This window comes from Dermochelys coriacea, chromosome 4 (genome assembly GCF_009764565.3).
Source record: "Dermochelys coriacea isolate rDerCor1 chromosome 4, rDerCor1.pri.v4, whole genome shotgun sequence".
In the NCBI taxonomy this organism is placed as follows: Eukaryota; Metazoa; Chordata; order Testudines; family Dermochelyidae; genus Dermochelys; species Dermochelys coriacea.
This window is the reverse complement of record NC_050071.1, coordinates 61,176,183-61,197,549: the sequence shown is the minus strand read 5'-3', so window position 1 is coordinate 61,197,549 and position 21,367 is coordinate 61,176,183. Positions and strand designations below refer to the sequence as shown.

Here is a 21,367-nt window from a genome sequence, read left to right as displayed (position 1 = left end):
GATATTTATGTATTTACAAAGCAATGCAAAAAATTATGCCTATATAAAATATTTATATATGTAACAATTGTATGTATTTGCTTATCTCCCTCTCATCCACATGGCATATGTTGCTTATTCTCTTCTACTATTAGATCTTAGGGGTAGGGACTGGCAACAAATATCGGTGATGGATTTGTATAAAGTGCACAGACACTGTACCTGAGTTTGTGGCAGCTATGTGAATAGCTATGAACAGACAGTTTGTCTGTTTGTAGCTATCTCATCTCTGATTTCTGTGGCAATTTCTTTAAGATGCTAATGCAGCATAGCCACAAATAAAGAAACAAAGGAGAGTGCAAGAATGAGCTGATTGAGTGGACTATGCGGAAAAGGCTCACTCTTCAGAAAAATTCATTCTCAGTAGTATTCCTTCTACACCAATGAAGTTATGCCAAGGATGAATTTAGCTCCTTGTTCTTAGGGCCTTGTCTACTCGAGGAAATTTGTTACTTGTGCTACCAGCAGTGTAAGCTCAAGTGTAGACTGGGTGCTTGTGTTTTTACGGGCTAATCCTCTGCTGAGTCCCCTGGGAGATATCACTTCTTAAACACATGATCCCAAAGCTACTTACCCCGTGGCAGGAACCACTAGTGCACACCTCTAAATCTGAACTTTTTTTTGTTTAAATATTTTTTTCCCACTTGAAATTGGCTTTTTGATTAAATGGACATTTTTGAAAAAACACAAAACTCTCATCAAAAGTTGTTTAATTTCTCAATTAAAAAAAATCTTTTGGTTTTCTACAACTGAAACCAAAAAAATATTTGGTTAAAAATTATAAAAACCCTCACTCCACCCCCTTCTTTGGCCTTTGGGTTTAATCTAGTTTTACCTATGTTCCTTACCCCTTCCCAGACCTCAGACCATGCTTTAACACGTACCTATCTTTTAAACACATGATTTGAGTGGGACTAATTGTGTGTTTAAGGTTAGGTATGTTTAGGGTGACCATATTTCCCTAAAGCAAAAACGGGACACCACGCAGGACTGGCCCAAGCTGCCTGAGGTCATTGGGCACCCCCCAGAATGTTCCTCCACACACCCCAGTTTGAAAATTGGGCGATTTGTCCCATTTGCTCTTGCCAACTGATGATCAGCTAGCAAGAGCAAATGGGACAAATGCCCAGTTTTGCAAAAAAAGTTGGGATGTCCAGGACAGGGCTTAAAAAGGGGACTGTCTCGGCCAAAAAGGGATATCTGGTCACCCTAGTATGTTCCTATATAATTTTCTAAACTGGGGGCAATATCAGGAAAACACTACAGTCAGTATACTTTGTAAGGCCTCCATAGTCTGTTATCAAAGAACGGAAGAAATGTGCTAGTTACCTAGCATGTGGACACGTGTAAATAATTAAACGTTTTAACTGGAGTTACCTTGCTGTAAGGAAGGACAATCATTTACTCAAATATGAAAAGAGCCATCCTAGTGTGCCAGGCAAACCCCTATTTTACGAGCTGCTTAAGGAATGGAAGAAAAATAAGTTCAAAGTGAACAGACATGATGCAACAATATGGAGGGTCCACAAATTAGGGCCCCACATACACTTCAATTGTGGCCAAGTAACAGAACTCAGTCAAAATATAATTGTCCCTTGACCCAGTTACAATATGGATAAACTTTGTAGTGTAACTGGGACCAAACTGTATCCCTAAGATCAGAATAAAGCTTTGGCCTATACAGGGTCTGAACCCACTTATTGGGACCAGGAGAGGGCTTTTCACCATGTTGTATCACATTATAATTGCAGCATAGATCAGTTCCAAAAAAACCCAGGGTTGAAAATACTCCCACAGTAATTTATCAAATCATTGAATATATAAAGAACCTGAAAATTAGAGATCAGGCCATATCATCAGATTGAGCAACCAAAGGTTCATTAGTTCTTATAACAGGCAATGACAAAAAGAATTAATGGATCACTGAAGAATCAGGGAACTGTTCTGTCATAAATTCCTACCTATGTCTATTAAATCCAATAATAATAACCAAACTAATGCGGACTGATAAGACTTTATGTTCTACTAACACTCTCTCACTTATATGAAAAACTAAATAATTTGTTAAATTCCTTAAACAATGTTTTTAGGTGAATTTTAAACAAGTTCTCCATTAAAATCATTTGTCAAAGATTGTATGTTTAATGACGAAGTCGCTAGTTGTGAAAATACAATGTATTCCCACAAGAAAACATTTAACTGCTGTACATCTATATTTTAAAATGAAATACAAAAAGGACAAGAATGGAAATAAAAAGGGTGGTATTTAATTTTGCTTTCAATCTGAGGGCAGTTGTAATTCAATTTATTATTTTTTAAACTGGTTTCAGAGTAGCAGCCGTATTAGTCTGTATTCGCAAAGAGAAAAGGAGTACTTGTGGCACCTTTGGAGACTAACAAATTTATTTGAGCATAAGCTTTCGTGATCTACAGCTCACTTCAACTGAAAATTAAGATGCCTAGATGGCTTTTTTGCAAATTTTATCCACTGGGTTAAGTTTAATGTGTTTTTAAATATTGCCTAGCCTGAAAAGAATCTTAAGCAAGTTGATTGTTTTCATCTGGCAAAAATAAATAAATAAAATCTTTAAAAAATGCAAAAGAAGTGTGAGCTGTATGTCTATATTAGTAGAGATCATTTGAGCATATGCAAGAGGAGAAAGGTTGAAATAAAATTTCAATTATAATCCCACTCTAAATGCTTTACAATTTTGTTTGTAGCTTGAATCATGTATTTTCAGTAACACCAGTTATAGTCAGTCTCACTTATACTGCTTTTTTTAACTAGTACACACTCACACCTACAAATAGATGTTAGATACCCCCCTCCTTCCCCTCACCCAACATTCTGGAAGAGACTCATTGTCTCTCCACAACTAATAGGCTCTCTGCAGATCCTGTCTCTTCCGCTGGCTCTCTAACCAACTCACTTTACACAATCACATTTTAACTTCTGAGCCTCCTGTCTGGAGCATGCTTAGTCATTCTTCCTGGCCTTGTAGTCACCATCCCTACCATATGGATAGACTAACCTACAGACTTCACTTCTGCTTGTGTATGTGGAATATACTCAGTTGTAAAGCAGAGCCATGTTTGACCTCTTTCCAGTTGTCCACCTGTTAGGTAAGCAGCATGTCATCAGAATTCCTGTTTGTGTGTTTCTCTGGGCTCGTCTATACTTACTGCATCACTGTAGCACTTAGTACAGACATTACTTAGGCAGGTCCTCCACCTCCCAGAGAGGTGATAGCTACGTCCTCCAGCTAACAAAGTGCTGTTTACACCAGGAGTTAGGTTGGTATAACTGTGTCACACCCTTAAGTAATATATTTATATCAACATAAGATGGGTGCATGAACCAGGCCTCAATTGCTTATGAACATGAATACTCTTCTCTGCAATGTAATGTTTAAAAAAAAAAAAAGAGGCTTCTTACTCTGGTCACTGAATTAATTACTCTTCTTTTAACTGCTGTTTGACTCGAGCTGCACATGAAAGGTACAGAGAGCTCAGGCCAAGAGACAGCCTAATGGTGTTTGACTAAGTAAGAGCTGCTACTCTGGAAATTACCAGGGTTATGTGAGCTGCTTGAATTAATTTAATTGTTTTTATGCTATATTTCTTGGTTATAGATAGGAGAGATAAAAGATACCAGACAGCACAAGTCAACCAGGATAGAAGCTTGATTTGAACTCAGCCCTTTGGCACTTTTATATAAGATGGTGCCTAAAGGATAGCATTTTTTTAATCTGCTGGTGTTACACAGGAGGTAAAAGCTTAGATTAATGGACTAAAGAAGACAGTAGTGGATTTGCACAAAAGCATAATTTAAAACCACACAAATGAGTGAATCTCAACAATTCAGAACAACAGGAGACAGACAACTAAATGCCTTAGAAAGCAAATGCCTCAAAAATACTAGGTATTACATTAAATGAATTTATAGCAAGTGCCAAGATTTGTCAGAGAACAACTTATTTTCTCTACAGTTATCCTGAAAAGAAGATGGAAATATCTGGGACATGTGTTAAGAAGAAAGGCAGAGCACCTGTTACAGCAGGTGTCCCATTGAGCAGCTGGAAAAACATGTAAATGGGGCCAACCGAAAGAATCCCTCTGACAAACAGTACTTCAGGAGGTAAAACGTCATGAGACATAGCAACATAGGGGACATGCAGAGAGCAGTCCAGGATAGGCAGGAACAGTGGAGCTTTGTTTGCATCCTAAACAACATTTGAAGGCATGGGGCGGGATGCAGTTTCAACACTAATTAACATGGGACCCAGTTGAAACTTTTCTGAGAGAACATTTTTCTGTTTGTCAAAAATCAAAATATTCTACATCGATCTCAGTGAACTTTATTTAAAAAAAAAAAAAAACAAATTTGTAAAAATAAATTTTTAAGCGTATGAAAAGTAAAATAAATTTAAAATATGCAATTTGAAAGATATTAAGTACATTTTGATTCAGTTTTATTGAAACAAAACATTAATTGATCCAAAGTGAATTATTTTTGAAAATTTCATTGTGGGAAATTTAAAAATTCAACATTTCATTCTAATTCAGAGTGAAGTTTTATTTTGAAATTATGGAATTTCCCACAAAATGGAAATTCCAGTTCCCAAGAAATCTCTAATTAATGTTCAGATTTCTTCTGAAACATCTTTAAGAGCTAGGCTTAGGAAGCTTTTTTCAGAACACAACAATTTTATTGAACCCACTAACTTGAAGACATCATAGAAATGTAGGGCTGGAAGGAACCTTGAGATGTCATCAAGCAGGAGAGGAGCAGGGGGACTAGCTGGGCAAGGAGACTGGGATTGGGAACCTGCGTGGTTGGAAGGTGGCGGTGGCAAGGTGTGATGGAACATACCCCCACCCCACTAAAAGCAAACCTAACCAGCATCTCTGCATTCAGGCCATGCCAATTAGGTGCACCTTCAGAGCATGCTCTGCTTGGAGAGGGAGAGCTTAAAAAAGTGAAGCTGGTCACAGAGCAGCAGGAATGGTTTTCCCAAGAAGAGAGGCTGTTAGAGAACTGAGCCACCAGGGAAGCCCAGCCTGAGACTCCCTCCCCCCTCCCTTGTTTAGGGCAGACAGACACTGCAGCCCTGAGAGGGGCTCTGGACATCTGCTCTCCATCAGTGCCCTGTAGCAGGACTGAGGAGCAGAGCCAGCAACTGGATGTAATTAGACCCAGAAAAAACCATAGGAGTGGGCTTTTAACTCCCGTGGGGAACAATGAGCTTGCCCAGGAGTGGGGGTTCCTGTAGGGGACTCAGGGACAAGAGACTGGAAGGGACTACAGCCAAGTTGGTGACTACAATTGGTGGAGAATGCGGGTGATTAAACCCTGTACCTGTTACAAGGCCCTGAGACAGAAACAGGCTCCACACCAGTCCACTGAGAGGGCGCTTCTGCCGAGATGGACCCTGAGCACTGGTATAAGTGGGTGGCAGAGTGGCAGCATCAGCAGGCCAATGAGCAGCAGCAATTCCAGCAGCAGATGTTGCAGCAGTGGACAGCCCAGCAGCAAACCCAAGTAGTGCAACAACATCAGCTGCTGAAGGAGGTTGTGTCCCAGCAGCAATAACTCTGGAGAGACTTCCTGCAACAGTTAAGACCACCGCCCCCTGGCCAAGGAGACCCTGCAGGGCCCAATAACAGGGAGAGCTCTGGCACTTGCGCCAGTGAAGTTAACTAAGATGGGCCCAGATGATACTCTGGAGGCATTCATCACCATCTTTGAGAGGGTGGCACTCTCAATAACCTCCAGAACATTGGGCCTTAGTTTTAGCTCCATACCTGATGGGACAAGCACAGCTGACCTACTGTAACCTTGATCCAAAGCAGGCTCAACACTACATTTGGGTGAAGGCCACTATTTTAGATTTTCTGGATATAAGCAAGGAGACATTGGTAGTGCTTTAGAGCAAAGACCTACCCCAAGGGCCATGCTCCAAGGTGCTGGCACAATGATTAAAAAAGCATTGCTGGTGGTGGTTTCATGCAAGGGAGCACTCCAGAGCCCAAATTGCAGAGTTGGTCCTAACAAAGAGGGGGTGCTCCAGCATTATTCTGAGTCATGGTTGAATGTGGTGCAGCTGATGGAGAATTTTCTCATAGCCGATTGGTCACTATGGATAGAACGTGCACAGCCTCTGCCCATTCATCGGCGAGGGCCACCTTCAGGACTGGATACCTACTAGTAGGTGCTGAACCCCAGGCAAGATGAAAAACATGTACAAACCCCATCCCAGCAACCCAAGCTACCCATATAGAGAGGAGAAGACCTCAGCAAGTCACAGGGCCAAGCTTGGATGAGGTATCACCCGGATAACCACCTGACACAAACAACTGGGGTGGAGTCCTTGAGCTCAGATGTGGGTCCTGCTCAAAATTTAAACCTACTCCCTGCTAGGAAGGAACCCACAGGAATGAGGTCAGTAACCTGATACTCTGTGGGCAACAGGGGCACATGAGGAAAGAGTGCCCATGGGTGGAATGTGACTATGCAGAGATTGGACAGCAGAAGAGGGGGACTGGGACTCCTCCCATGTTGACTGTCCCAGTATGGGCCCAAGGGAAGGATTTACTGGGGCTTGTAAACTTGGGTGTAGCCAAACTGTGATGCACGCCACCCTAGCGGGTGAGACAATCCTCATGGCTCCTTGTCTCCAGTCTCCTTACCCATACAGTTCCAGTTCCTCTCTTCCAACTCCAATTCTGATCGGTCTCTTCCTCCTCCCCAAGGCCAATCAGAGAGGGCGCCAGGAGGGCCATTTGGCCTGAGCCTCAAGCTCAAAGGGGGCCTCAAATTTAGACACTTGTTAATTTTTTGGCATTTGGTAAGTTTCACAACTTGTTTTTATGGGCATCCCTATCGGACCACAATGTGACACACTCTCAGCTTAGAGCTGCAAATTTAAGCAAATAAGAGAAATGTTCAAATTATGTCTCTCTCTTTTTTTGGTGCCTTATTTTGTTTTCATATGTCATCATTTTTTATTTTTATTATGGATAGGGGCCTCAAAAGCTGGAAGTGGCCCGGGCCTCTCTGGACCTCTGAAAGGGCCTGCTCCTCTCCTCCTGCCTGGCTTCCAGGTGCATCCCACAATCCCCAGTCCCACTGGCAGCCAGCCCCAGTCTCCTTCCATAGGCTTCATGTCCAATTTCAGTGTCCCCCACCCTTGTCCCAGTCTCTTTGCCCAGCCAGTCACTAGTCTCCCTCTGCATCCAGGTTTCTCATCAGATCTACATTTTTCCCCATGTGCAGCTGGCTGACCCTCAGCCTTAGGATCGGCTGTAGTCTCTTCCAGTTTCTTGCCCCTGGGTCCCCTACAAGAACCCCCACTCCTGGGCAAGCTCACTGTTCCCTGGGGGGCTTAAGCCCACTCCAGGGATCCTTTCTGGGTATAATTACCTTCAGTCCCTGGTGCTGCTCCTCAAATCCAGCTACAGGGCACTGACAGAGTGCAGATGTCCAGAGCCCCTCTCAGGACTGCAGTGTCAATCTGCCCTAAACAAGGGAGGGTGAGGAAGAGAAGGGTAGCCACTGCCATGGGCTTGGCTTCCCAGGCTACTAGGTCCCTCGCAGCCTCTCCTCATGGGCAAACTTGTCCTTCCGCTCCCCGTGACCAGCTTTTTGTGTACAATATTAATTATCCATACCTATTCAGATATCACTTTTTATAGGGCACTCCAGTAACAGAATTCACCAGTACCTGAAGGGGGCTTGCCTCGAAATGTTCTCTCTGAACCCATGTGATTGGGTGGTCTTGTTCTAGAGTGAGTATTTGTGCCTATTTAATCTCATCTGCTCCTTCCAATACTGTGGAGAAGAAAACAGTTCTCACAGAAAAGAGGAACTCTAAAAATGATGATGGTATCATAGCATAATAAGAATTAGCACTGATGATGAAGAGATGGAAGGCTTTCTATATTTAAGTTTGTCTTCCTCCCCATTTATTTTTTTTGGAGGATTATAGAGATAATTCCCCAATGGTTTTACCAGACAGGAACAAAGCCAAATCAAAGAGAAGTTTTGATTATAGAAAGCTTCTGGTGCTTTCAGGAGAAGTTAGAGCTGTAAACATGGAGAAAGGTAGAATTCTAAATCATATGCTACCTGGTCATACATCAAAAAGAAAAGGAGTACTTGTGGCACCTTAGAGACTAACAAATTTATTAGAGCATAAGCTTTCGTGAGCTACAGCTCACTTCATCGGATGCATTTGAGCTGTAGCTCACGAAAGCTTATGCTCTAATAAATTTGTTAGTCTCTAAGGTGCCACAAGTACTCCTTTTCTTTTTGCGAATACAGACTAACACGGCTGCTACTCTGAAACCTGTGGTCATACATCAGTAAGCCATCTTTAGTCTCCAGTTTGCTGGGAAACATTGTACCTTTCTCTCAGACTTGACCACAAAGCTCCAGGCATCTGTCACCTCCAAGATGGATTACTGTAATTCACTTATCTGAAGCTGAATGGGAAGATTATTCAGATAGTCCAGATGGTACAGAATGTGGTTGCCCACCTTCTCCATGACTTATTCTGCCACGAGTTCATCAGGTCTGTGCTCAAGTCCCTCCACTGGATCGCACTCAGCTTCTGATGTCAGTTTAAGGCTTTTCAAAGCAATTGAGGGATCAAGCTCCAGCTACAGTGACAAGCACATTTTTATCTATGAACCACCATGGCAGACAGCTGGGACAATGCAGATTACAAAGCCAAGGACGAAGTCTTTGAGAGCGGAGAACAAAGCATTCTCGGTTGAGGGGACCCCGCTATGGCAGAGGAGATTAGATGAGAACAGAGTTTGACCATCTTTAGGAAACAGTGTAGAACCTTATATTTTGAAAAGAGGTAGGGTTGAGGGTAGTTTCTGTCAGGCAATGGCAGCTTTGAGCCCCAAATAGGGCTGTATAGAAGGCCCACGACAAGGAGTATCAGCCTACCTCTGTTGCCTCTTGGACTGGCTCCACTCAATTTTGGGGTTGTGTTAACATATGTTAGACTCCCCCCTGGAAACAGGAGGGGTGGACCGCTTGTGCCATTGAATCCCCTCAAGTGCACTCACCAATAGAGTATGGGTTCAGTGGAAACCAGTGGAACCTAGGGAGTGAATCGGGCCCACTGAATGGAAAAAGACACTCCACTGTCACTGTATTTTCCTGTCTGAGCTCGTAGTTTGTCTGTCATACATAAAACAGCCAGCAACTGTTAGCAGCAACAATTGAGTTATTCAGCATGTATTTTGGAAAACGATGGATGGAGTTTCTTGTACCACCCAGACCCCAGCTCTTTATCAATTTCTCTTTGGTTAAAGTTGTGTTACTGCAGCATCTGCTTCTGTGTATGTATATAAAACTATAATGGAATTATTCTTACATTTAGCCATTGATTACCCTGCATATAGATTGTCATAGAAGTGTCTGCCTATCTATTGACCCAGAGAATTATATCTCTAGAATAACAGAGAGCCCTGTATCTATTCTTAATTTTTATACCTTATCGCTGTATCAATGATGGTGTCCCAAAGACCAATGCAGTTATGGGAGTGATGATGATGATAATTTTAATCAGGGGTGGGGAACATTTTTTCTATCGGGGCCACTGACCCACAGGAAAAAAAAAATCAGTCATGGGCCACACAGCCCTATGGTGGGGCACGGAAGCTCAGGACTTCCTCCCACAGCAGAACAAGCCAGTGCTCATGGCTCCCACCCCATGGGAGGGCATGGAGGCTTGGGGCTTCCCCTAGGCTCTGGGGTGGGGCCAGAAATGAGGGGTTCAGGATGTGGGAGAGGGCTCCCAGCTTGAGCAAGGGGTTGGGGTGCAGGGTCTGGGAGGGAGTTACAGTGCAGAAGGGGGTTCTGACCTGGGGCAGGGGGTTCGGGGTTCGGGCTCTGGCCAAGCAGTGCTTACCTCAGGTGGCTCCGAGTCGCCAGCGCAGCAGTGCTAAGGCAGGATCCCTGCCTTCCCTAGCTCCACGCTGCTCCCAGAAGCGGCTGCCATATCCATCCTCTAGGCGGAGGGGCGGGACTCTGCACTGTGCCCACAGGCACTGCTCCTGCAGCTCCCATTAGCCACAGTTCCCGGCCAATGGAAGCTGCGGAGCTGGCACTGGGGGCAGGGGCAGCCAGCAGAGCTTCCCTGATTGCCCCTGCTCCTAGGGGCCGCAGGGACATGCTCGTCTCTTCTGGGAGAGAGATGTGGTCCTCTTATCCACATACAGATGTGGTCCCCTCTTCTTAAAAAAGATATACTGGCATTAGAAAAGGTTCAGAAAAGGGGAACTAAAATGATTAGGGGTTTGGAACGGGTCCCATATGAGGAGAGATTTAAGAGGCTAGGACTTTTCAGCCTGGAAAAGAGGAGACTAAGGGGGGGGGGATATGATAGAGGTATATAAAACCATGAGTGGTGTGAAGAAAGTGGATGAGGAAAAGTTATTTACTTGTTCCCATAATATAAGAACTAGGGGCCACCAAATGAAATTAATGGGCTGCAGGTTTAAAACAAATAAAAGGAAGTTCTTCTTCACTCAGTGCACAGTCAGCCTGTGGAACTCCTTGGCTGAGGAGGTTGTGAAGGCTAGGACTATAACAGGGTTTAAGAGAGAACTGGATAAATTCATGGAGGTTAAGTCCATTAATGGCTATTAGCCAGGATGGGTAAGGAATGGTGTCCTTAGCCTCTGTTTGTCAGAGGGTGGAGATGGATGGCAGGAGAGAGATCACTTGGTCATCACCTGTTAGGTTCGCTCCCTCTGGGGCACCTGGCATTGGCCACTGTTGGTAGACAGGATACTGGGCTGGATGGACCTTTGGTCTGACCCAGTATGGCCGTTCTTATGGGAGCTGTGCAGAGCCAACCAGACTTTTAACAGCCTGGCAACCCCAGCTTGTCCCTGCAGCAGGGCTAGCTGGTGCTCGTGGTTCCAGTCCTTTGTGGGGAGTGGGCACTGAGACCCAGGGCTTCCGGACCTGTGGTTTAGAAACTTGCTGAGGGCTGGGTGAAATGAAGCAGCGGGCTGTATCTGGCCCGCAGGCTGTAGGTTCTCCACCCCTGATTTAAAAAGTGTGCTCTCTCTTTCTCTTTTTATTAAGCATTTTTTGTCTCCCTGGTTTATAGGATCACAATACTACATTGCGGGTACAGAGGGCCACGTAACAATAATGCTCTGAACAAACCACTGCTTTTATTTCTGGGAAGGCTGGATCTTATCATTTGGATGCCAGTGCCACAACCACTTGCTGCCCTTTGGCTTATGTTTTAAAAGTTGTTCTGTTCTTCAGAAAAATTTAGAAAATCTTTGCTATGCTATCATGCTCCAACCACAAACCATGCCACCTTCATCTCACCTCCTGCCCCCAATGGCATAAGGGGAGGAAGGAGATGTGATGGGGGCGTTCTGGGTAGGGTATGGGTAGGATGGGGAGGGAAAAGTTGGAGATATGATGAAGTGGAGCTCCACTATGCCTCATTCTCCACTGGTGAAAAGTTGGAGAAACCTTTTCACAGTTGCATAAATAGAGCTGCTCCTGTGCACCTCTAACTTGTGCCAGGGCTATGTGACTGAGCATGAGGAAGCAACACCTGATTCTCTTCAGTCCTCAATCTCCACTACACCTGAGCTCAGGTGGGAGGGAGAAGCTGCCCCTCAGTGTCTACTTATCCTCCCCGTTTCCAACTTAAAGCATAACAAAAATGTTCAGAATTTTTTTTTAAACAGGGCAGAACTATTTTTAAATGAACACGAGCCAGAAGAGGCTGCCATAACCACTCACTGCCATCCAGTGATGGATCCTGTCCTTCCCTGATGTAAAAACAACAGTGATGTGTGCACTATTTCTTCTGTGTTTACATTTTCTGAGACAGGCTATTTGGAATAAAGAATTAGCAGAAATTATTTATTTTCAGTGTGTGAAGTGTCAAGGTCAAAGCCTAATCAACCCTTCACTAGCATCCCACTAATTAAAATGAAAATCATTGCTTCTTTTCTCATCAATAACTATTGATTTCTAAGAGTACAGAATTTTACATGAGTCCGTGCACTGGTGTTCATAATGAGCACTACACCAAGCTAGCCATGTCACAAGCCTGAGTGTTACTTGAAAACTGACCTTTAATGATTAAACAATAAATTAAAATACACTGAAAAAAATTCTCACTTACGCATTTTGAAAACTACATCAACCAATCTCCATTTTGGTGGGAAAAGAGAGGGCATCAGCGGATATGGGGATCACTATGATAGGTTTGGGACGATAAGAGGACCAAATTTCTGCCTTGAAAATTTTCAGTATGAACATCTTTTATATATAAGGACAAAATGTGGCCTATAGTTAATAAAACTCATAGCTTCAGGAGCACCAGATATGCTAATATAAGTTGGACATTAGTTGATTTAATTCTTTAACCAATTTTCAGCCTCATTGCTCTACCTTTTACTTAGTAATTACCTAATGCCTGAGCATTTACTAATGACTAATTTAAAATTTGTCTGTGGGCTAAATATATTGTAACAAATCTATGACCACCTAGGGTTTCACATTTGTCACTAGACTGCACACCATTGGCATTTAGATTTTCAAGTCGAAAAACCAAATCCTCCTATTCCTAAAATAGGCCCCCAGAATTAATGAGGAATCACTGTCTGCAGAATAGCACTTATGACATACATTCTAGAAGTTCAGATTCAATCCTGTGAAGGGCATACACACTAGTCAATTAATTATAATGCTTTTTTATAGAAAAAGCTTACTAAATCTTTCAGTATATAGACTTTCCCTTCAGTCTTTAAAATCCTCTAAAATTAATGGGCAACATTGTTGCCCCACTGAAGTCAATGGCAAACAAACAACAGTCAGGGTAGCTAAACACTGGAATAATTTACTTAGGGTTCTGGTGAATTCTCCATCACTTTGTCTTCAAATCATTATTGGATATCTTTCTATATGCTATAGCTCCAACAGAAGTTATGGGATTGACATAGAAATTACTGGGTGGGGCTTTTTGATCTGTGTTATTAGAGCTGATCGGAATATTTTTATTAAAATGGGTTTTTGTTGGAAAAAGCTGTTTTGATTAAACCATTTTTGGACAAATTTTGACAAAGTTTCTCATGAAAGAAAAACATTTAGAAACTCCCCCCCCCAAAAATGACCTAGTTTGGTTTCAATTTTTTTTTTTATCATGTACATTTGATTTTTATTACTTTTGCATTGTTTCATGACACGTCAACATGATTAGTCTGGGCATACCACAATTGACATAATAGTTGAAATAATACAAGTGTCAAACTATTTCATTACAACACAAACAGGAGACACTTTGATCTAGAAAAGAAGATGTTTCAATGAGTACAAAGTAGCAGCTGCCTTTAATGATTTTAAAAACAAAATAAATTAAAAATACAGTGTTTCAACTACCACATCATGAGATGACATCAGTAGTAGTGCACATATATTATGCAGGTCAACTATTAACATGTCATGAAATAATGTAAAGATAATAAAACTGAGATGAAAAACCCATAAAATGAAAAATTTGACCAGAAATTTTCCCCAAATGAAACTTCTAAATTTCAACCAGCTCTACATGTTAGGCAAGAACTCAGACTAGGTAATCAAAATGGTCCTTTCTGGCCTTAAAAGCTATGCATCTATGACTTCAGTGGGAGCAGTATTTCACCCAATAAATCTATCAATTATGAGAAATCAGATATTAGCCTTTTCTCTTACTGCCCCATAGCATTGATTATACTCTCAGGGAAATTCTCAGCCAATCAAACCATAGAGCTGTATCACTGCATTACAACTCCAGAACATAACTGCTTGAATGACATCTTATTCCCTCCTTGTTCAGTATATCCCACTCCTCTCCTACCCCAGATCCTTGATTCCCCTATTTTAAAACTGAATTAGAGGAATGTGGAATAGACTAAGTCTAACCTTCTCTTGTGTATCTTACTCTGTTTGTGGCCCTAACCAACATTTCCAGGTCAGCATCACTTAAAGTAGGAGGTTTACTGAATCGCAAGGTGCTGACAACTAAACTCAGCACTAGGGAGTGGCAAGCACAAGGACTGAACAAGAACACATGGGGTTCATTCTAGTTTATAGTATATTTTTAATTGGGTTAGCGTATGTAATGGTGCTGTATAATGGAGAACGATTGGAGAAAATACCCTGATCTTCTTGGTAATAAGCAAGATCTCTCATGAGGATAAATTATTTGGCCTTCTAGTTTATCCATTTGGAAACCATATTACTGCCTCAGAAAAAGAGCTACCTGTCCTATTATCCCTTAACTAACAAGAACTGCAAAATCCTTTTCAAACTACTAGCCATCCAGCTTGATAAAATACCCCTTCATCCAACCAGATCAAGCTGGATGTATGAGTATTTACATGCCCTCAAGTAATCTTTCAAGACCATATTGTTCATTGTTCTCTGTAATATAAGAAAAACATTCTTCATTTCTTTGGCCAAAAAGGCATTCAAGGGGATACAATGGCCCTTCATGTTCAGAGGCTTGTATTAGTTTAGTTGCTTTATTGAAGAGACAACCCTGTGACTGTGAGGGTATATCTGATTTTGGCTGATGTAAATACTGACTGTTGATTATGTGTATGTCACCTTACTTACATAAATTGTATAATCAATCAATCCAAAAAGCTATGTTACTGCCAACTATAATTCAGAATTTAAAGTAACAAAAATCAGGACATTCAAAATCACAGTGTACTTCCAAAAGCCACAGCAGCATGGGCCCTTGTGCTTACATAGTGTTTAATATTACTGAATACACTGCTAGGTTTATACCCTACATGACAGAGCTTCTTCTCGGAATTGGTGGGTCCCGCGCTTCTGTTTAGCAGTGGGCTAGGGTATTTCTCTCTCTGTCAGAATTTTCCCCACACCCCTGGGCTTGTTGTCACACCCCTGCCGGAGCAGGGTTCCTCCCAGCTACCCTGACAGGGAGAGGGAAGGGGAGCCTCTCAGTCTCTGGTAACCCCTCCAGGCATGGTGGTAATAGACCCAATAGTCACTTCAGTCTCTCCCCTCTGGCAGGGTCTCTTCCCTCAGCTCTTTGGGGCCCAGAAGGGACATCGGCCACATTGAGCAGGGATTGTCCTGCTCTTTGCCTCTGTACCTGTGTGGTTTCTCTCCTGGTGCTTGTCAGCATCTGCACTGCCCAACTCTCCAGTAGCTTACCTTCCTCCCTCAGCTGGTATCACATGCCCCTATCTGGCTGGAGGGGAGGCTTTTAACAGGTTCTGGCAGGCCCTTGATTGGCCTCAGGTGTCCTAATTAACCTAGAGTAACCTCTGTTCAGTTACCAAGGGAAAAGGGACTTGCTTATCCTGGGGCTACTATACCTGCCTTCCGCCACTCTCATGTTGCCATCTGGCCTGTCCCCGTCACACCTAATAAAAACCAGTGCTAGAAATCATAGTGATGGGTATAATATAAATGTCTAGGTAGATGGAACATTTATGAAATATGTAGAGTTATGTTATCCCATTTGTTCAATTTGTCCACCCTCTCCAGGATGATGATAATCTGGAGAGTATGTACAAATTGAATAAATGGGATAACACAACCTTCAGAACTGAAGATCATACTATATGATGGTTTTGCAAGTTAATGGGAGTTTTGTCTGAGACTGGATGGCAGTTTCAGCCCCAACTTATGTACATTATAAATGCCTCTTAGTTCACACACTGGCTTTAAAAAAAAAAAGCGAGCGCAAAAGGCAGTGTTTACAACTGTGTGATGTATTACTGTATAGAGCTAACTGGGAATTTTTCACTGAAATGTTTGTCTGTTGGAAAAGGCCGATTCATCAAACCAAAACTTTTTGTGGAAGCATACTGCTTTTGACAGGACGATTTCTCAAGTCCAGGATGAAATCTCTGTCAAAACCAGCAAAGGGAGAGGGGGACCACAGAATAACCAATAACACAGTGATTGGGGAACTTACCTGGGTTCTGGGAGATCTAGGTTCAACTCCCTTCTCTGCCTAATTCAGTGCTCTAACCACAAGGCTACAGTCTGAGCCCCGCTCTCTGGCCCAGTGAATATTTAATAATTTGCACAGAGTGGCTGAGACAGACAGAGAGAGAGAGAGAGTCAGTGTAGGGACTTGAAATTGTGTTTTCTACATCCCAGGGGAGTGCCCTAACCAGTGGGCTACTGGCCACCCCAGGGTCCCTCGTTTTTTCATGAAAAGTTCTCAGGGTCTCAGTTTTGTCCCAGTGCAGAACAAAACCAAATGCCAAAACCTCAGAAGTTTTCAGGAAACTGAATTCTTGTTTTCCAGCCAGCACAACTTCTGAAATCTACAGCTGAGATGGGAGGGGAGCAAAGGTGTTATCAGACAGTACTAACTAAAAAGAAAAGGAGTACTTGTGGCACCTTAGAGACTAACAAATTTATTAGAGCATAAGCTTTCGTGAGCTACAGCTCACTTCATCGGATGCATCCGATGAAGTGAGCTGTAGCTCACGAAAGCTTATGCTCTAATAAATTTGTTAGTCTCTAAGGTGCCACAAGTACTCCTTTTCTTTTTGCGAATACAGACTAACATGGCTGCTACTCTGAGTACTAACTAAGGCACTCTGACTCATGCTGACAGCCTGCTGCTCCTGTAGAGAGACACCTTGTCTACCTGCAAGGATCACAATGCAGGATCAGAGCCTGCATGAATGAATGTGTGAAGTTATTCTTTGAGGGGCATGAACTATGTTATAGCTGTTATATGTGGGTATTTAATGTTAATGTTTTGGTGATGTGATTAAATGTAAGTGAATATACTCCATTAAGGTAATGACTCTATAGTAATGGGTTTAAAGGAATCATTATCAATGGCCCCCACTGTTTCATAATTCACGTTTACGTTTTGGTGAGGTGATTCAATTTAGATGAATACACATCATTAAATTAATAGTTGGATATTAAAAACCTTAAGGGAAACATTACCAGTGGGTCAGGACTATTTTGAATCAGGTCACAGAAAGTTTTATGCCATTTTATTATTATTTTTAATTATATACTAACAAAAAAAATCTAAATGGATTTTGATATCCTCCTGAATGACTACTGGCTACATATATAAAAACATTATATATATAACTCAGATTCAAATGGCAAACGAGAAAACTGGTTAAACTGTAATTTAACAATACAGTAAGGAGATGTGTAGTTTTAATGGAAATGTATGCTTTCTTGTACAATTTCTTGATACAATTATTGCATCTCCTTTCACATTTGAAAATAAGAAGAGAAAGAGAGCTTCAAGTTTTCTAAACATGCTTTAAATATCATCTTGTCAAACGACAAAATAGGTTCTGCAGTCTTTTGCTATAGGAGGACAATAACAGCCAAATGGAGTTTCATTTATGCAACTTCAATTATTAAAGCAATTATTTATCAGGATTTAACAAGCAATCTGTTTTTGGAGCAGAAGAAGAGATCTAATGTGTTCTGTGATCCGAGATGTCAAATACAAGAGTATTTGGTCTGTGTGGAACCATAATAAGGGCCTGATCCAAAGCCCATTCAATTCAATGGAAATACTTTGTATCAGACTTAACTCATTATTTATTGTAATTGAGTTCTAACTTTCTTCATTTTTCATCAAGGGTTTTTAAATGAAAAGTGTGTTTCAATTCCACTTCTGGGTTTGCATAATGTGCCTAAACCTATTTTATAGTGGTTCAAGATCATCACCAGTCAGTGTTTCATTCTGGCGCTCTCGCTAATGCCAGTTTAAATCAGGAATAACTCCATTGACTCATTTTCCTATTTATTTATTTGTTTGTATGTTTGTTTAAAAAATATTTTCCTCTCTCCAGTGCTGTGTGAAAGACCCATGTAAACAACAATTGAGATTAACTAACTGATTAATTATACAGGGGAAACAGTGAATCTGATTACAAACAAGGTGCAGTTATAACACAACTGCGAAGTGTATGCCATGTCCACCTCCAGTGGCTAGTCCATATAGAGGATAACTGCTGCCAGTTAGTGGAGTTATATTGATATCTCATATGTAGAGCTCTGTACTTTAGTGCTAAAGTGGGAGTCACTACACTGTTAAATGCACAAAGTAGACAAAGCGAAAAAATGGAGGAAAATTATTTTCTCTAATCTACAGTTAAAGAATTCTTTGGTGCTGTAATGAAAGAAAGTGAAAAAAATCTCAGACAGAAGCATGACTATTATTAAAGTGAAGGTGTCCCTGTAACACTGCAATAATCTATTTTGATTTTTTTTAAATATAGACAATAATCCCAATTAACCAAAAATGATCCTGGTTTCCTGAAAGAGGAATAAACAAACCGAGTGTAGTTTCTTAACTATTACAATATATTTGTTTAATTATATAAAGTTATTTCCCAGAGTCACTGCATGGATTTATTTGCCTTGGAGCAAAGTACATTTGTGATGTGGCATTTGACAGGATCTATTTAAAATGTTCACTGCTTCTTACCGTGCCACTTACTTTTTGATTTTGTATTTAAAATAGGTTGTTAGCTCTTTGGAGAAGAGACTCTCTTTTTGTTCTGTGTTTATACAGTGCCTAGCATAATGGTGTCCAGGTCCACTCTGCTGTCGCATACCCCCATCCCCATCCGGAAAAGACTAATGTGCTCCTGTGGGCTCAACCTATAGTAAACAGGCACATCTGCAAGCCTGTTCCACTTGGAGGAAGTAAGCTTAAAAGGGAGAGTTTGTCACAGGAAGGGATGGCAACTCGCAGGTAAGCTACTGTGCCCCAGAGTTAGCTGACTCTTGCAACAGAGCTGCTTGGAGAAAGACAGCTTGCAAGTATTTGCTGCAAGGACCCACCAGATCAGGTATAAGCTGATTGCAGCAGGGAGGAATTGTAAGACAAGCTGTGACCTGGCATCTAGCTGTACCCAACCTTCATTAACAAGCTACACCCACTAGACTCTTTTGAAACACTTAGAGACGGAGCACACCGATAACTGGAAGTACTGTAGAGCAGTGGTTCTCAAAGCCAGTCCGCCGCTTGTTCAGGAAAAGCCCCGGCGGGCTGGACCGGTTTGTTTACCTACTGCGTCCTCAGGTTCTGCCAATCGCGGCTCCTACTGGCCGCAGTTTGCTGCTCCAGGCCAATGGGGGCTGCGGAAAAGGTGACCAGCACGTCCCTTGGCCCGCACTGCTTTCTGCAGCCCCCATTGGCCTGGAACAGCAAACCGCGGCTAGTGGGAGCCACAGTCAGCCAAACTTGCAGACATGGCAGGTAAACAAACCGGTACCGCCCGCCAGGAGCTTTCCCTGAACAAGTGGCAGACCGGTTTTGAGAACCACTGCTGTAGAGGGGGAAAGGTCTCTGAAAACACCCGGCCTGTCACAAAATGATGAAGGATGATAGCATTGCATCCCCAGCATAATTCTATTTCTCCAAAAAAGAAAAGGAGTACTTGTGGCACCTTAGAGATTAACAAATTTATTTGAGCGTAAGCTTTCGTGAGCTACAGCTCACTTCATCGGATGCATTCGATGAAGTGAGCTGTAGCTCACAAAAGCTTATGCTCAAATAAATTTGTTAGTCTCTAAGGTGCCACAAGTACTCCTTTTCTTTTTTGCGAATACAGACTAACACAGCTGCTACTCTGAAATCTATTTCTCCAGTCAGATCTCTGGCATGAATGCTAGTAAAGCTCAAATCACAGCATTTACATGGAAAGATGAAACACAAACAGGCCTGAAAAATATTTGTTGCAAAATTCAGCAGAATATTTATGGAAAATTGTCCTGACCTACTTTGCTTCCTCTTGCTGGGATTCAGGAGGGAGAAGGAATGTTGCCTAGAGAATTGAGGGGAAAGAAAAACCAACATAGAGATTAAAGCTATTCAATGCTGGCAGTAAAGATGAAGTAGACAGTGAGCTCAAGTCTCTCAGTCAGCTTGGGGCGCAAAGTTTGTTCTAATTTTTGGGCAATAGGGTGCTAAGGAAATAGGAAGGGTAATTTTCCTTGTGGGGAGAAGTAACTGGGAGGGAGGCAGGGCCCTGATCTGGGGAAAAAAACAAGGAAACTATGGAGAAGAGGATCTTCTTCATCTTCAGTACCTCATCACATAATGAAGATGGTTATGGATTTACTATAATTAATATCTTGCCATTTATTACACCCCAGCCTTTACCTTTAGAATGGAGAATACCAAAAATTCCAGGATAAATGTAACTACTGCAATAGTAAATGTCAAGAGTAGAATGTACTCCCCATTAGTACTCTCAGGGTGAGACCAACCTTAAAATAATAGATTAGCCCATAGCTCAGCCAAATAGTCAATCTAGCTTTTCCATACCATACCAAGGTAGCGAATCTGGCAGTTTTACACCTATCCAAAGTATTTTGCAGAAAAAACAAACAAACCAGACAACATTTAGTTCCATTAGTGCTCCCTATATTGGAGGGTTGCTTGTGTACTCTCTCTCCCATTCCAGGGAAAAAATTATCTGCAAAGAGGTAGGACCCAGTAGCACACACAAGGATGTTCAGACTCCAGTGCTTAAAAAAAAAAAGTCTAATATCATTAATGCACATAATAGAAAGTGAAGCTCTGTCTCTGGGCAGCAGCACCAGGAACTGCAGGGGTTGTTTAACATTCAGTGAGCGTATGCCTAAAAAGTCAGTGCACACATTTGAAAATTTCACTGCATATCTGTGCATCACTGAACTTTATTTAGGCACGATCAGTTCAGAGCAGAGATGAAACTTTTTTGGATGAAATCTGGTACAATGTGAAGCACAACTGAAACAGAAAACAGTTTTTTCTTACTCTGCCCCCACCCCCCCCCATTTTGTGTGTGTGTGTGTGTGTGAGAAAAAGAAAGAAAGAGAGAGAGAGAGAGAATATAATCTTGGATTCTGAAATGAAACACAGCAGATAGAAAGATCCTGCACAGATTTTTAAAAATCTGAGATTTTTAAGCCCTGTTCCAAATTCTCCTGGAAGAACTTTTGAATAGATTCAGTGAAGTCATAGATAATTTCTCTGCATTCAGGGGACTTATTTTTGACTTTCAGCATTTATTGAATAAACTACCATTAGGTTAATGCCGTCCCCAGCTGGCAACCTTTCCCTAGCCCCACTACCCTTGATTCCTGCTATTTTAATCTTTTTACATTTTTGAGATAGACATAGTCCTGAGAGGTCACCACTTGTCTCAGCAGTTGGCTTGCTGCCAATCTGCCTGGGGAAACCTAACTCTATCAATTGTGATCAAAGATGACCATTTTCATATATAGCTATTGGTGGAGGCACATGTTCATCGCCAT

The 21,367-nt window shown here is 41.9% G+C and overlaps 1 protein-coding gene and 1 long non-coding RNA gene across 12 annotated transcripts in view; one reads left to right on the top strand and one right to left on the bottom strand.

The window, feature by feature from the left end:
* The window catches only part of TRIM2 (tripartite motif containing 2), a 120,619-nt gene that overhangs the window by 96,998 nt on the left and 2,254 nt on the right, over positions 1–21,367 (bottom strand). The window contains exon 1 of one of the 11 annotated variants that reach the window (XM_043513160.1): positions 15,204–15,290. The exons of 7 other annotated variants lie outside the window; for them this stretch is intronic. The gene's annotated coding sequence lies outside the window, so the exon portion shown is untranslated. Of the gene's footprint in view, positions 1–8,445; positions 8,745–15,203; positions 15,291–21,367 lie in introns of those variants that run through there. 3 more of the 11 variants (XM_043513161.1, XM_043513159.1, XM_043513163.1) reach the window with 3 other exon arrangements.
* LOC122459818 lies at positions 2,495–16,423 on the top strand. Its single transcript, XR_006280760.1, has 3 exons — positions 2,495–3,162; positions 4,029–4,177; positions 11,779–16,423. It is a non-coding gene; the product is annotated as an uncharacterized LOC122459818 (long non-coding RNA).